Below are 14,771 nucleotides of genomic sequence, written 5' to 3' on the forward strand. Positions count from 1 at the left end.
CTTGTCCCTTTCTATCACTCTCTGATGTTCATTTTCCACATCACTATACTGCTGACTGGCCTTGATTTGGATTGGCCATGCTAAATTGCCCAGAATGTCCAGGGACGTGTAGGTTAGGTGGGTTAGCCATGGGAAATGCAGGGTTACAGTTTCATAGTAAAAGAAGCAGGAGTCGGCCATTTGGCCCATCCAGCCTGCTCCACCATTCATTAAAATCATGGCTGATCTATCCATCAACTCAGCTCCTCCTCCCTGCATTGTCCCAACTACCCTTCATTCCCCTACCATTGCAAATACCCATTCAACTGTGTATTGAGTTTAGAGTCATAGCGATGTACAGCATGGAAACAGACCCTTTCGTCCAACCCATCCCATGCCGACCAGATATCCCAACCCAATCTTGTCCCACCTGCCAGCACCCAATATCTCTCCAAACCCTTCCTATTCATATACCCATCCGAATGCCTCTTAAATGTTGCAATTGCACCAGTCTCCACAACTTCCTCTGGCAGGTCATTCCATACACACACCAGCCTCTGTGTGAAAACGTTGCCCCTTTGGTCTCTTTCATATCTTTCCCTTCTCACCCTAAACCTATGCCCTCTAGTTCTGGACTCCCCCACCCCAGGGAAAAGATTTTGTCTATTTATCCTATCCATGCCCCTTATGATTTTATAAACCTCTATACGGTCACCCTTCAGCCTCTGACGCTCCAGGGAAAACAGTCCCAGCCTATTCAGTCTCTCCCTGTAGCTCAGATCCTCCAACCCTGGCAACATCCTTGTACATCTTTTCTGAACCCTTTCAAGTTTCACAACATCTTTCGCATATGAAGGAGACCAGAATTGCACGCAATATTCCAACAGTGGCCTAACCAATGTCCTGTACAGTCACAACATGACCTCTCGACTCCTGTACTCAATACTCTGACCAATAAAAGAAAGCTTACCAAACGCCATCTTCACTATCCTATCGACCTGTGACTCCACTTTCAAGGAGCTATGAATCTGCACTCCAAGGTCTCTCTTAGTGAAAATGCCTCTACTGCTTCCGTGGTCAGAGAATTCCATAGATTCACTACTCTCTGGGAAAAGCAGTTCCTCCTCATCTCGGTCCTAAATCTGCTCCTAATCTTGAGGCCTGGTCTCATCCAGCAGCAGAAATGACTCGATAGGGTAGGGCTTCATCCCCACAGTGCAACAAATTCCCACCTTCCATCAAAATCCCAGATGTACTTACTTACTCACTCAGTTGCTGTCTCACAAATGCAAGATTTCATTGTAACTTCTGCTCCCATTAAGGGCAAAACATCTCTGAAAGCTGCTCTGAAACTTCAGCCTTCACAATCACACCTCTGCTTTCACCGAAGAAGATTAGAGTCATACAGCACGGGAACAGCCCATTTGGTACAACTCGTCCATGCCGACCAGATATCCAAAATTAATCTTGTCCCATTTGCTAGCATTTGGCACACATCCCTCTGCATCTGGATGGGTACATGAAAAGGAAGGGTTTTGAGGAATATGGGCCACATGCTGGCAAGTGGAATAGATTGATTCCAGATATATGGTTGGCATAGACGAGTTGGGCTGAAGGATCTGTTTGTGTGGTGTATGACTCCAACTGTCTTCGGTGAAAGCAGAAGTGTGGTTGTGAAGACAGGGCTTTCAGAGCAGCTTTCAAAGATGCTTTGCCCTTCCTGGGACCGGAAGAAGTTACAATGAAATCTTTCATTTGTGAGACAGCAAGCAACTAAGTGAGTACATCCGGGATTTTGGTGGAAAGTGGGAATTCATTGCACTGAGAGGATGAAGCACTACCCTATCCAGTCACTTCTGCTGGTGGCTGAGACTAGGCCCCAAGCTTTGGGGGAGTAGGTTTAGGACAGAGATGAGGAGGAGGAAGTGAGGGCTGCTGCTTTTCCCAGAGAGTAGTGTATCTGCGGAACTCTCTGCCCGAGGAAGCAGGCTCCAATATGACCCGGTCCTAATTCTTCAGCTTGACGTACCCGTGACTGTAAACTTTGAAGTGCTTTGGTTAACTGCAAATATTTCCCACTTGTCCAACAATCCAGTGTCAGCTGTTTCAGTCATTGGGATGGTTTTGATTCAGCTACTAAATACATCTACTCTTATTAGACAATATTCATAACAATGTACGCGAGGTGATACTATATACGCAAGTTGTAGACAATTTAAAAAGGCCGACCAAGCAAGGAGGTGGTTAACAAACACAGGGATCCCTCTTCGAATATGCACCTTGTTTGTTTACAAATTAAACACGCTTCAGATCTTTTCCTAGCTGCTTTCCGAAAATCTGGGTGCCACCAGGTTTGTGAGTGTTAACAATAATGGACATCATCAACTGAAATAGGCAGCAGCAAAGAATGAACACAAACCAGTCCAGCAGGGGGCACCCATGTTTTGGTTTGAGTATTGAGGGAGTAGAGATGGAAATGTGTTGCTGGAAAAGCGCAGCAGGTCAGGCAGCATCTCGGGAACAGGAGAATCGACGTTTCGGGCATTAGCCCTTCTTCAGTATTGAGGGAGTACCCTTTTTGAGACCCCTGTGATATCAGTACCATACCCAGGCTAATGTGCATTGAAACCAGATTATGAAGTGTTAACTTTCCTGCAAACTTCTGCCTGTGTGTGTCTCTCTGTAACATTTTCTAACTTGCTTCATATCTCAGTTTGTCAGCTTTTCTTTATTCCTTCCTTCCTTCCAAGGCTAATGAGGCACTCACATTCCAGAGCAGCCCAAGTTAGGGAGTTGAGCCTCATAAATCCTGGCTGTGACACATTGCTGCTTAACCAAGTGGGCAAACTCTATATACCTCTCCATTGTTCCATTTGCAAATCGAACACTTTTCAACACAAGTTGTTTGTGTTTCTGCATGAGTCCATAACCCAGGGAAATACAACAGAGTCTTTAATAGTTGCCCAATGTGTCCTGTATGCCAAATTCATTCAAATAGGGTTTCACCTCTCGTAACCCTGGGGTAAGCAAATTCATTATTACTAACTTTGTAAAGCACAAGTGCTCTCAGCAGTATTACGTCCAGACGCTAGGACCCTGTTGAGTTCTCGCACTGGTATCTTGTGGCTGAGTAGGGAGAATTGTATCAACATTTCTAACAGCACTTTTGTCCCTGGCCAGCTTTCCTCTTTATTTTGGACACAACAAAAGCAGCAATCACCCTCTATATTTCATCTCTCAAAGGATATCGGCCGGTGACCTGGCAGGACCAGGGTACCTCCTGCCTGACTCGCCAACTGTGGGGGATGGAAATAAAGCCCCATGTCAGGGAAGAATTTGTTTATCAGGAAGCAGCACAGCTGCAAGGCCAACCGTCTCCGCTGAGCCTGGGAAACACAAACTTTAGCAAGCAGGCACTAAGCTGACATTCAAAATGGTTTCTAGGCTTTCATATGTGACAAAATGGCTGACCCAAATCTAATAATTCTCCCACATCATCGCAGGGAATTAAACAAGAAAAATGAAACTAAATGAGAAATAAATAGGCGATCGTGCTTAAAGTTTGTTCATTGTGAAGTAAACAGGAAATAGCTGTCTCCCAGGATTCTTATGGTGCCCTACTTGAGGAATTCTGTCCAACAAGTTTAATTGGAAGCAGTAGCTTTCGGAGTGCAGCTCCTTCATCAGGGGATTGTGGAATATAAGATTGTAAGACAGAATTTATTGCAACAGTTTATAGTGTGATGTAACTGAAATTATATATTGAAAAGGACACGGATTGTTTCAGTCTCTCATCTGTTCAAATGACCATGATAGTGTCACTTTTTTCAAATGTAAATCACAAAACCTTTTAAAATAGTTAAATCCTCAAGTGAACTTTACCAATTGGTGTTGCGTCAGCCCAGATAATGTATTGAAGGTGTGAGCTCCCCTGTGTGAGACTCTGTGCCACAATGGTTAAACTGACTTACAGAATCTTACATGGATTCATGCAGTTTTTGAGCAAAGTAAGACATAATTCTGCAGGTACAATTTCACCCAACAAACTTGTGCGTGTGTGTTTATGTCTGTGTGTGTGTGTGTGTGTGGTGTGGGGGGGGGGGGGGGGGGGAAGAGATGTATATTTGCAGATACATTCTATGTGCATTTTCTAAAGGAAAAATCTGCAGGCAGTCAATACATGTAATAGTTTGTAAATTCGACTTTGGAAACAGAACCAGTCTGACTCCAGATTGGGATACAGGCAGACTCTGACCTCACACCTTTAATGCATTGTCTGAGCTGAGATAAGACCATAAGACATAGGAGCGGAAGTAAGGCCATTCAGCCCATCGAGTCCACTCTGCCATTTAATCATGGCTTGAGCTTTTGCTATAAAACCTTGTTATCTTGAGAAGGTGACAACAAGATGTTCTGGGATTTGCATTGTAATGAGACCTGTAACCTATTTGAAAAGGTGGAAGACTGAACAATCCAGCTTTGTTCAATATACCATTTCAGTGGCAGGACACTGGACTGTTTTGCTCTAAATTGTGTCTTAGGATCTTATCCTCCACAACCACCTGATGAAGAGGCAGCACTCCAAAAGTTACTGCTTCCAAAGAAGCCTGTTGGACTACAACCTGGAGTTGTGTGATTCTAGAATCTGGTTTCTAGTATCTGCAGTCCTTGTTTTTACCAAGATGATTTTAACCCTACAGTGAATCCGTTTGCAAGGATGCCTGCCTTGAAGAAGTTTTCCTCCTCTCTCTACAAGAATCTCAAGGAATCCCTCTCCCACTGCAACTCCCAACACGTTTCCTCTGCCCTGAAGCTCTTTGACCATGTCCTCAAACAGACTCGCTACCACAGCCACGTTTGTTTCCTTGGTGCCTGCCTCTGTAACCAACTCATCCGACACAGACTCCGGACCACCTTTAAACCAGCAGAGTTCGGATCTGAACCCTGCAGGCACTCTGCGCCTCTTCCTCATGAAGGGCTTTTGCCCAAAAGGAAGATTTTCCTGCTCCTCGGATGCTGCCTGAATTGCTGAGCTTTTCCAGCACCACTTTAATCAAAAGTGGATTGGCCATGCTGAATTAGGGTGGATTGGCCATGCTAAATTACCCATAGTGCCCAAGGATGTGCAGGTTAGGATGGATTAGCCATGCTAAATTACCCATAGTGCCCAGGGATGTGCAGGTTAGGGTGGATTGGCCAAATTAAATTACCCATAGTGCCCAGGGATGTACAGGTGAGGGTGGATTGGCTGTGCTAAATTACCCAAATGCCCAGGGACGTGTAGGTTAGGGTGGATTGGCCATGCTAAATTAGGCATAATATGCAGGTAAGGTGCATGACTCAGGGATAAATGCAGGGGAATGGGTGTGGGTGGGTGACCCTTGGGAGGGTCGGTGAGGCCGAGTGGCCTGCTTCCACACTGTGGGGATTCTCTGAAGGGAGCGGTGTTTTTGGAAAGTGTGTCCTCCTCCCCGTGTGCTGCAGGAACAGCGCATGCGCAGTGCGGCATCCCGCTGTTCGCCATGCCCCGCCCCCTAAGCCGTCACTTTTCCTCGCCCCGTCCCTCGTTCTTTTGTGACGTCACAAGGCGGAAGTTGCCCTGTCAGTGTCAAAATGAATCTCCCGCCCCTTGGCCGACTCTTCATCCTGGGAGGGAGGCAGAGATGGGAGGAGGGGAAATTGGTCACTTGTAGCAACTGGAGTGAATGCAGGGAGGGAGCAGCCTCCGCAAACTCAGGTATGTGTCTTAGTTACCCGGGTGAGGAGGGACTGAAGGATAGAGATTGGGAAGGGGGAGGGCTGGATATCTCCTGTTTTGATGTTTTAAAATGCACCCGATTCCCACCAGTAACTGCAACAGGTACAAGTACAGCACATGCAATATTCCTCATTGCAGCTTCAAGCCGGTTTTGCATCCTCTGTCCTTCCTCCACCTTGCTCCAGCACATTCAGCTTCTTTCCCTCATTCCCATTTCCCCCGCCTTGATGTTCCAAGCTGATCCTCAAAAGATCGGTTTGTCCCTCCATTCTTTCCCGGTGGTGTCCATTACTCTTGTCTATTTCTTGCCTTATTCAGCCTTGTGCGTGAACAAAGTGTTCGCGTATATCCTCTTTCACCGCCAGCTGCTTCCTTGTTTGCGAAAGCAACATTTCCTCCCATTTTTCGCCGACGCTGAGCCTTCTGACCTCCTTGATTGTGTTTTTTTTTGTTTTTGCAGAAGCAGCAAACAGATGCTTATAACTGTTAGTATGAGCATGTCTAACTTAACCTACACCCCCTCCCCTCACAGCATCTTATCTGTTTGATCTGTAACATCTACCATTGTTTGCAGGCACATTTCATGTATGCACATTTTAGCTATACTAAAATGTGCATACTAACACTGCTTTAACTATATCCCACAGGGGTGACCCTACAACCTTGTATAAAATAATGTGGGGCATGGCGAGGGTAAATAGACAAGATCTTTGATCTGGGATTGCTCATAGGTTTAGGGTGAGATTTAAAAGAAACCTAAAGGGCAACTCCTATACACAGAGGGTGGTGTGTGTAAAGAATGAGCTGCCAGAGGAAGAGGTGGCTGCTGGTACAATTACAACCTTTTAAAAGTGTTAGAAACGAAAATCGCTTCTCAATAATCGCTCTAGACAAATTCAGGAAAACAAAGTTTTATTAACAAGTCTGCAGAGTTGGGCACCCTTGAGAAAAAAAAAGGCGCGCCAGGCTAACAAAGTTTTCGATTAAATACAGTTCAAGCTCCTTCCTTCTATAGCTCTAAAGAGTCACGAGGTTCACATTCTGAACATTCATTATTTTTCCATTCTGGACCCTTATCACAAAGACTGCAGTATATGTCTCCCTAGTTGTTTTTCTAGCCTGCAGTCTTATCAGTCAAGGACTTATTCTTCTCTGTCAGAGTTAGTGGTCTTATCAATCAAGGACTTGTTTTTCTACTCTGTCTCGTCCTTTATTATAGAGAAGCATGTTTTACCCTACCCCCACGGCTCTATTCCCCTTAGACTCTGAGGTCATGCACATCTTAACTATTTGTACCGAAATCGTCTCTCATAATTCCACCCTTTCTGTTTTTAAGATGTGCTTGACAAAGATAAGCGTCCTCCCATCAGGGGCCCGGGAAATCCTTGGTCTTTCGCAGCAACAGCACCTTCAGTTCCTGCGTTCCATGTTGGGGTACCGCCACTGCCTGGAGTTGGGAAATATTTTTCTGGATTAAAGATTGAACACAGGGGGTCAGGCAGGGTAAGATGAGTAGAAGCATTACGCCCCCCCCAGCCACCAGTAACGCCGTGCGCCACCAACTACCACCTAGGAGACCATCCCACCATCCGATGCCACCAAGAGGACGCCAGGATTGAACCGGCACATGGGCCAGTTTCCGAATTTTATTGGTAATCTTCAAAACCGCTTTACCATTATCGTCAATTTTCAGACAGCAGTTAGTCAGGTTAAACTTCCCGCACACGCCCCCTTCCGAGGCCAACAGATAATCCAAGGCAAGCCGGTTTTGGTATATAGCAGCCCTCATCTGATCCTGCTGCTGAGCCAGCAACTCCAGGGCCAGGGCGGTCTGATTAGTAATGACCTCTACGACTGCTTGGAGCCTGATAATTCGGTTTAACATATAGATAGGAGTACGGTATCCCCATGATCCATCCTGTGCCCACGTAGCAGGCCCGTAGTATTCAATAATACGGGCCGGTGGCCACTCATCCCCCCCAATCACCGACTTGGATATCCCTTGGCGACCTACGCAGGGAGTCAAAGAGTTTAACTCCCAAATCATCGCCTTCCTCCCGGGGTAATAGGAAGAATTCAGGTCTTATTAGACCCAGGAAGCATACTCCAGCCCATCCCATGGGCAGTTTGGAATATGCCTGATTACCGCATATCCAAAATAGGCCATCTGGAGCAGGCCCTCCCTGCCTCACAACGTCATCCCACAACTCCTTTACCCCAGGGACGCCCTCATAAGGACCAGGACCACTGCAATTCCAGTATTCGGATTGTTGGCCCCGTGGCAGAGTCTGGACAGGATTATTCCAGCATTGATTCCCCTGACAACCACCGCTCCACACTCTTTTCATGCCATCGGAAGGGTCAGCACTTAGCTCGTAAGAGGAGGAATCAGAACGTAACCGAATGCAATTTTGATCTCGGTTTGCAATGTACCAAGCAATATTCTCAGGCCACCATACTTGTGTGGTGGCATTCAATACACTCTGACAGGGACTAATTCCTACCTCCACGGTCCCCTTGCCTTCAACACATAACTGGCCCTCAGGGCTATTTGTCAGTCTCCACCCCTGGCTTTTCCTTTCGTTGACATGTGTCCAATTGTATTGAAGCAATTCCCATATGTCTAAGCTTTGCCCAGTCCACGGCCATTGTTCTGACATATGTGGCCCCCCACAAACCCAGCAATTGCTAACATTTAAAACAGTGGCAATCCAAGAGGTGAGATCAATAAACAGGTTTTGTGTTACATCAGGGAGCTCAATCTGCTCTTCTACCTCTTTGTATATAGACAGCACTTTAGAGACAACGACCGTTCTCTGACGGTCGTTCTCTTTCTCTAACTCCCGTTCAGTGTTCTGAACTCTGGTCACCTTGACTCTGTCAACCTGCTCTCTGAGCAACACGGAGGGTCGGCCCCACTGCCCATCTTTGTTAACACACACCCAGCGGTCATTGTTAGGGCATCCATGGACTTTGCCACCGTACCCTTTATTATACACCTGATAATAGGGTTTTCCATCCTCCCAACATTCTTGCCGTGCATTCACATCGTAACACCGATCGTTCACATGGGAGTGAGACACAAATGACCCCGAGTCGATCTGACTCCCAAGTCTCACCGTAGTCCGACATTTGTCACATCTCCTCTCGCCCTCCCCCACATACAGGAGTAAACCGATCAATATCCCCACCAATACAGTCCAGGTAGAGTTCATTGTCGCTGTCTTTTCAGCTTTACCACCAATGGCTTGTCCCCTGGCCCGCATGTCCAAGTGCTCCCTCCTTCTGGCGGAATAGGCCCCTTTATCCTCGATGCGTGGGCCCACCCTTTTTCTTTCGTCCGAACAGCAGCTTCAGTTGTTAACAGGACCAGGAACGGTCCTTCCCACTGCGGCTGGAGCTTTTCGGCCCTCCAGGTCTTTACAAGTACCCAATCTCCGGGCTCCACCTTATGTAAGAGGAAGTCGAGCGGCGGAGTTTGAGCCAGGAGACCCTTCCTCCGGAGTTCTGCAAAAGAACGGGATAAGCCCAGTAAATAGTCTCTGACAAATACATCTCCCCCTTGTAGAGTGGGACACCCATCAACCTTACTCCAATATGGTAATCCGAACAGCATCTCATAGGGGGAGACCCCGATATCCCGGCGAGGTGCTGTACGTATTCTCAATAGGGCAATGGGAAGGCACTTTGGCCATGGTAACTTAGTTTCTAACATCAGCTTAGTCAATTGGGTCTTGAGTGTGCCATTCATTCTCTCCACTCGACCCGAGCTCTGGGGATGCCAGGGTGCATGGAATTTCCATTGGATACCCAGGGCAGTACAGATCAAATGGTGTAGCCTAGAAACAAAATGTGTCCCGCAGTCTGAGTCTATAGATTCCATCATGCCATATCTCGGGATTATGTTCTCTAACAATAGACGGGCCACGGTTGGTGCATCGGCTTTGGCGGTTGGGAAAGCCTCTACCCAGTGAGTGAAATGGTCTACTATTACTAGCAGATACTTCCATCTCTGTACTGGGGGTAAGTCTGTAAAGTCAATTTGGATCCTCTGGAATGGCCTAATTGCGAGGGGTTGACCACCAGCTGGCATAGAACGCATGGCTTTCTTGTTAATTCGCCGGCAAGTGGGGCATCCGACTACTTCTTGTTGGGCTAACGTGTATATCCCCCTACATACATAGTCTCTCAGGATCGTGTCACACATGGCTTGCACCCCCCAGTGGGTCTGATGGTGTAATCGGTGCAGAATACTCCGGATGATCTGTTTATTTAGTACTTGTCTCCCATCAGGAACCGTCCACTTCCCGTTAGTTTCTAGCCGGGCACCCAATTGATCCATTTTATCAATCTCCCCCTGGGTGAAGACGGGTTGTTTAGCGAGCCCTTCCCTCAACGGTATTAATGTTAATAATTGGACGGATTTTTCGACCGCTGCCCGCTTGGCTTCCTCATCTTCCAGCCGGTTTCCCACCGCTTCCGGTGTCGACCCCTTCTGGTGACCGGGTACATGGACTACTGCGAGTTCTGTAGGCAATGCCAGGGCTTCCAACGTTAGGCTGATCATTTGTTCGTGAGCTAATTCTTTTCCCCGGGAAGTTATCAATCCTCGCTCTTTCCAGATTTTCCCGAAAGTATGAACAATTCCGTATACATACTTTGAGTCAGTATATATGGTCCCCACTTTCCCCTCCAACAACTTCAGGGCCCTCTGGAGGGCGTACAACTCACAGGATTGGGCTGACCACTTCCCGGGCAGTCGTCCGGACTCGATCGTCCGTTTCGTTGCGCCATCTACGACCGCATAGCCACTGTACCGTACCCCATTTATGCAGCGGGAGGACCCGTCGATGTACAGTTCCTGTCCCTCACCCAGCGGAGCCTCTTGCAGGTCCTCTCGGCTTTTGGTCTGTAAGTCTACAAATTCCACACAATCATGCTCCTGTTCCCCATCTGCAGGACGTCCGTATAGAAACTGGGCAGGGTTGCAACTGAGATCTTTTGCAAAATTGAGATCGTCTCCGGTCATCAAAATCGTCTCATACTTCAGGATGCGAGAGTCTGTTAACCAGCGGTGAGCCTTTTGAGCCAGTATGGTACTAACCGAATGTGGGGAGTATATTGTGATTCTTCCTCCAAAGGTAAGTTTCCGGGCCTCTTCTACTAACATTGCCGTAGCTGCCACTGCCTGGATACAGGTCGGCTATCCACGTGACACAGGGTCTAACATTTTTGACAAAAATGCAACCGGCTGACGTTTCCCTGCCCGCAGCTGGGTAAGCACACCCTGGGCAATTCCGCCAGCGCTATTGACATATAACTGGAACGGTTCCTTCAGGGTGGGTAAAGCCAATACCGGAGCTCGGATCAGTTTACTTTTAATAATATTAAATTGCTGCTGCTCCTCATCTGACCAGTCCAGTTTTTGTTCTTCTTGTCCCAGTTTGTCGTACAAAAACTTTACTAGAGTGGTGTAACTTTCAATCCATATCCGGCAATACCCTACTAGCCCCAGGAACTGTCTGATTTCCTTCTTCGTCCTGGGTATTGGCATACCCGTAATCCCCGATATTCGTTCTGGCGTGATACGGCGATGCCCCTTACTAACCTGATGGCCCAGATATCTTTCTTCTTGCTCCACAAACTGGAGTTTTGTCCTGGAGACGAGTAGGCCCTGTTTCCCCAGGAAGTTCAGCAGGGCAACGGTGTCTGCTCGTACTTCCTCTTCTCTCGGTCCTGAGAGTAAGAGATCATCGACATATTGGAGCAATTGATTCTCCGCGTTACACCGAAATCCTCCTAAGATCTGCTCCAGTATTTGTCCAAACAAGTTGGGTGACTCCGTGAATCCCTGCGGCAAGACGGTCCATCTCAACTGTCGCTTTCGTCCTGTGAAGGGATTCTCCCATTCAAATGCAAAAAGGTTCCGACTTTCTTCGTCAAGGGGGCAACTCCAGAAGGCATCCTTCAGATCTATTACGCTGAACCATTCATGTTCGGGGGGAATTTTACTCATTAACGTGTAGGGATTGGGTACCACCGGGTATCTAGCCTGGACTACTTCATTCAACCCCCGCAGGTCTTGCACCAGCCTATATGTCCCATCCGGCTTTCTCACAGGGAGTATTGGAGTATTGAAAGGGGACATACATTCCTCCAGTAGTCCATCTGTGATTAATCTTTCTATCACAGGTTGTAACCCTTCCCGTCCTTCCATAGCAATCGGATACTGTTTCCTTCTTACCGGGCCTTTTCCTGGTAACATGGTGATTTGGAGAGGTTTGATGTTTAGACCCCCTCTGTTCCCCTCCCGGTACCAAACTCCCTGGTCTATTTGTTGATCATCTTCTTCGGTGAGGGCGAACAACCGTACCACCATTTCCCCGTTACTTGGTACCGTTCCGATCCCTAGTTTGACCTGCAAGTCTCTTCCTAACAAATTAAACCCCGCCGATGGCAGTAGAAGGAGGTCTCGTTTAGTAGTTCTGTTTTCATACCCAATTTCCACGTCCTCCACCACTGGGACTTGCAATGTCTTTCCTCCAATGCCAGATACCCACATAACTGTTCTTCCTGCTCGGGCGCCGGGGGGTATTTGGATTATACTTGATCTTTCGGCTCCCGAGTCCACCATAAATGTGATCTCCGACTCTTGGGGCCCTACTTTCAAGTTTACCAGGGGTTCCTGTCGATAGTCCTTTTGCCCCAAGGGTAGGAACCCCCGACCTCCCTAATCTTCCTCCATCAGGGCGTACGACCGCACTTCCCGCTTGTAGCGGGGGCACTCTCGCTTAAAATGTCCCTCTTCATTACAGTAGTAATATCTGAGTATCCTCTTTGTTTCCCTGTCGCGGCCTCGAGTTCCTCCACCCTTCCTTTGTTCCGGCCCCGGTCCTCTTTTCCTCTGCTCTTGCCACGACTCTCCCCTTTCCGGTTCCTGCCACGGCTCCCCCTTTTCCCTCCTTCCAGCTGTCACTTGTTGCACCGTCTGCATCATTATCTTTGTCGCCTTCTTTTGCTTCTCATCGTCCCTTCTCACAAACACCTTTTGCGCCTCCCGTAGTAGTTCACTCAGAGGTTTACTATCCCAATCATCCATTTTCTCTAACTTCTTTCGTATGTCCGGCCAGGCTTTTGACACAAACTCTACCCGTATGAGTTGCTGTCCCACTTCCGTCTCAGGGTCCACCCCAGCGAACTGCTGCAAGTTCTTCCTAATCCTGTCTAGGAAGTCTGTAGGGGTTTCTTCCGGGTTTTGATGATTCCCAAAGGCCTTGGTAAAATTGTGCCCCTTCGGGGCTGCCTGCCTTATTCCTTTTATCCAATATTCCCGCATATCCCTCATGTTGCGTCTTCCTTCTTCCGTTTGCTTATCCCACTCGGGGTCGGTGAGGGGAAATTTCTGCTCCCCTCCTGCTCCTCCCTCTCTCTCCCAGACCAACAGCGCAGCTTGTCGTATCATCTGTCGCTCCTGGCTAGAGAACAATGTTCCCATGATGGAATACATCTCATCCCACGTGTAAGTATTTGGCCCCAGGAACTGATCTAATTGTTCAGCCAGGCCCATGGGGTCCTCCAGTAGGCCCTTCATCTCCCTCTTGTAATTCCGTACTTCAGTACTCGTTAAGGGGACGTTCACATATCCCGTCCCTCCTTCCGCGCCTCCCATGGGCACTTCCCGGAGTGGATTCATTCTTGCAATCGGGACAGAGTTCCGTCTGTGACTCTTTTCAGCTTGAGATCTAGTCTGTACTCCTGAGGCACCTGGTGGTTCCTCCCCGCTTTCTTCCCCTTCCCCTGAATCGTCGCCACCCGAAGGACCATTTTGCGGGGCCGACGGGGTCACGTAGGGCGGCGGTAAGTGATCTAAAGGTTCCCATTCTTTCTGCCCTTTCGAGTCTTCATTGGTTACCTTCATTTTGCAAGATAGTGTGACTGGCAGCCAACAAAGGGCGTAATCACTTTGCCCCCGAGTAACACTAGGTTTCGAATTGACATATAAAATTAGAGCTTGCCGGACCCAGTCTTCATCAGTGCCGAATTTAGGCCACCACACTGAGTCTCCCTGAATAGGTGTTTGGGACCACGTTTGACAGGATCTCACCATCTTCTTTCTAGATTTTCCTTTTCTCCTACCCTGATCCCAATTATTTAACATTATTCCTAACGGACTATCGTCAGGTACCCCGGGGTATTTTTCATTGTCTACGCTCAAGCCTACCTTTCCCTTATTCGCCTTGGATCCCTTATTTCCCATTGCCGAGGACTTTGTAAAATCGGAGATTTCTGTATTATCCCGTGATAATCTATCACTATTTAGCCAATTCCCGGACCTTCAGTCCCGTGATCGCCCAGGTCCCTTTGCAGGCACCCCCGGTCTTTGGATTCCTGTGTCCTACGTCTCTGTGAAACAGATCACAGGCACCCCGTAGGTCCACGTTCCTCCGCAAACACGGTCTCTGCAAAATCCCGCACAGACGAGCCCCGGTCTCCAGATTCCTGAGTCCCACGTCTCTGTAGAAAAATCTACAGGCACTCCGCAGGTCCCCAGTCCTCCAGAAAGACGGTTCCCGCAAGTCTGTTCTTACCTGGGTTCGGTGCACCGAAATTACTCGATCGTTAACCGTCCCCACTGCCTCGGCCACACCCCTCCTTTGTTCTCCTGAGCCTTCCGGATATCACTCGCTCAAGCCGCGCGGGGCGACAAGCAAGGAATCAGGGACTGCCGAACTCGGCAGGGTGCACCTTCTCCGATGTCCTTCCTCAGCCCCCCCTCGCGGCCGGAGTGTTGATCGGACGAGCCCCCAAGTTTGTTAGAAACGAAAATCGCTTCTCAATAATCGCTCTAGACAAATTCAGGAAAACAAAGTTTTGTTAACAAGTCTGCAGAGTTGGGCACCCTTGAGAAAAAAAAAGGCGCGCCAGGCTAACAAAGTTTTCAATTAAATACAGTTCGAGCTCCTCCCTTCTATAGCTCTAAAGAGTCACGAGGTTCACATTCTGAACATTCATTATTTTTCCATTCTGGATCCTT

General features: G+C 48.0%; 2 protein-coding genes across 6 annotated transcripts in view; one reads left to right on the forward strand and one right to left on the reverse strand.

Annotated features, from left to right (window-relative positions):
- LOC148144965 (uncharacterized) overlaps nucleotides 1-14,771 on the reverse strand; it is a 104,458-nt gene that overhangs the window by 64,798 nt on the left and 24,889 nt on the right. The gene's annotated exons all lie outside the window — the stretch shown is intronic.
- The window catches only part of LOC148144967 (uncharacterized), a 136,223-nt gene that overhangs the window by 31,469 nt on the left and 89,983 nt on the right, over nucleotides 1-14,771 (forward strand). Inside the window, exons 1-2 of one of the 5 annotated variants that reach the window (XM_087975633.1) lie at nucleotides 5,619-5,716; nucleotides 10,697-10,878. The exons of 3 other annotated variants lie outside the window; for them this stretch is intronic. The gene's annotated coding sequence lies outside the window, so the exon portion shown is untranslated. Of the gene's footprint in view, nucleotides 1-5,618; nucleotides 5,717-10,696; nucleotides 10,879-14,771 lie in introns of those variants that run through there. One more of the 5 variants, XM_087975634.1, reaches the window with a different exon arrangement.

The sequence above is a fragment of the Chiloscyllium plagiosum genome, unplaced genomic scaffold (assembly GCF_037043375.1).
Source record: "Chiloscyllium plagiosum isolate Xiang-an unplaced genomic scaffold, Cpla_swu_hap1 HiC_scaffold_27, whole genome shotgun sequence".
NCBI classification, from domain to species: Eukaryota; Metazoa; Chordata; class Chondrichthyes; order Orectolobiformes; family Hemiscylliidae; genus Chiloscyllium; species Chiloscyllium plagiosum.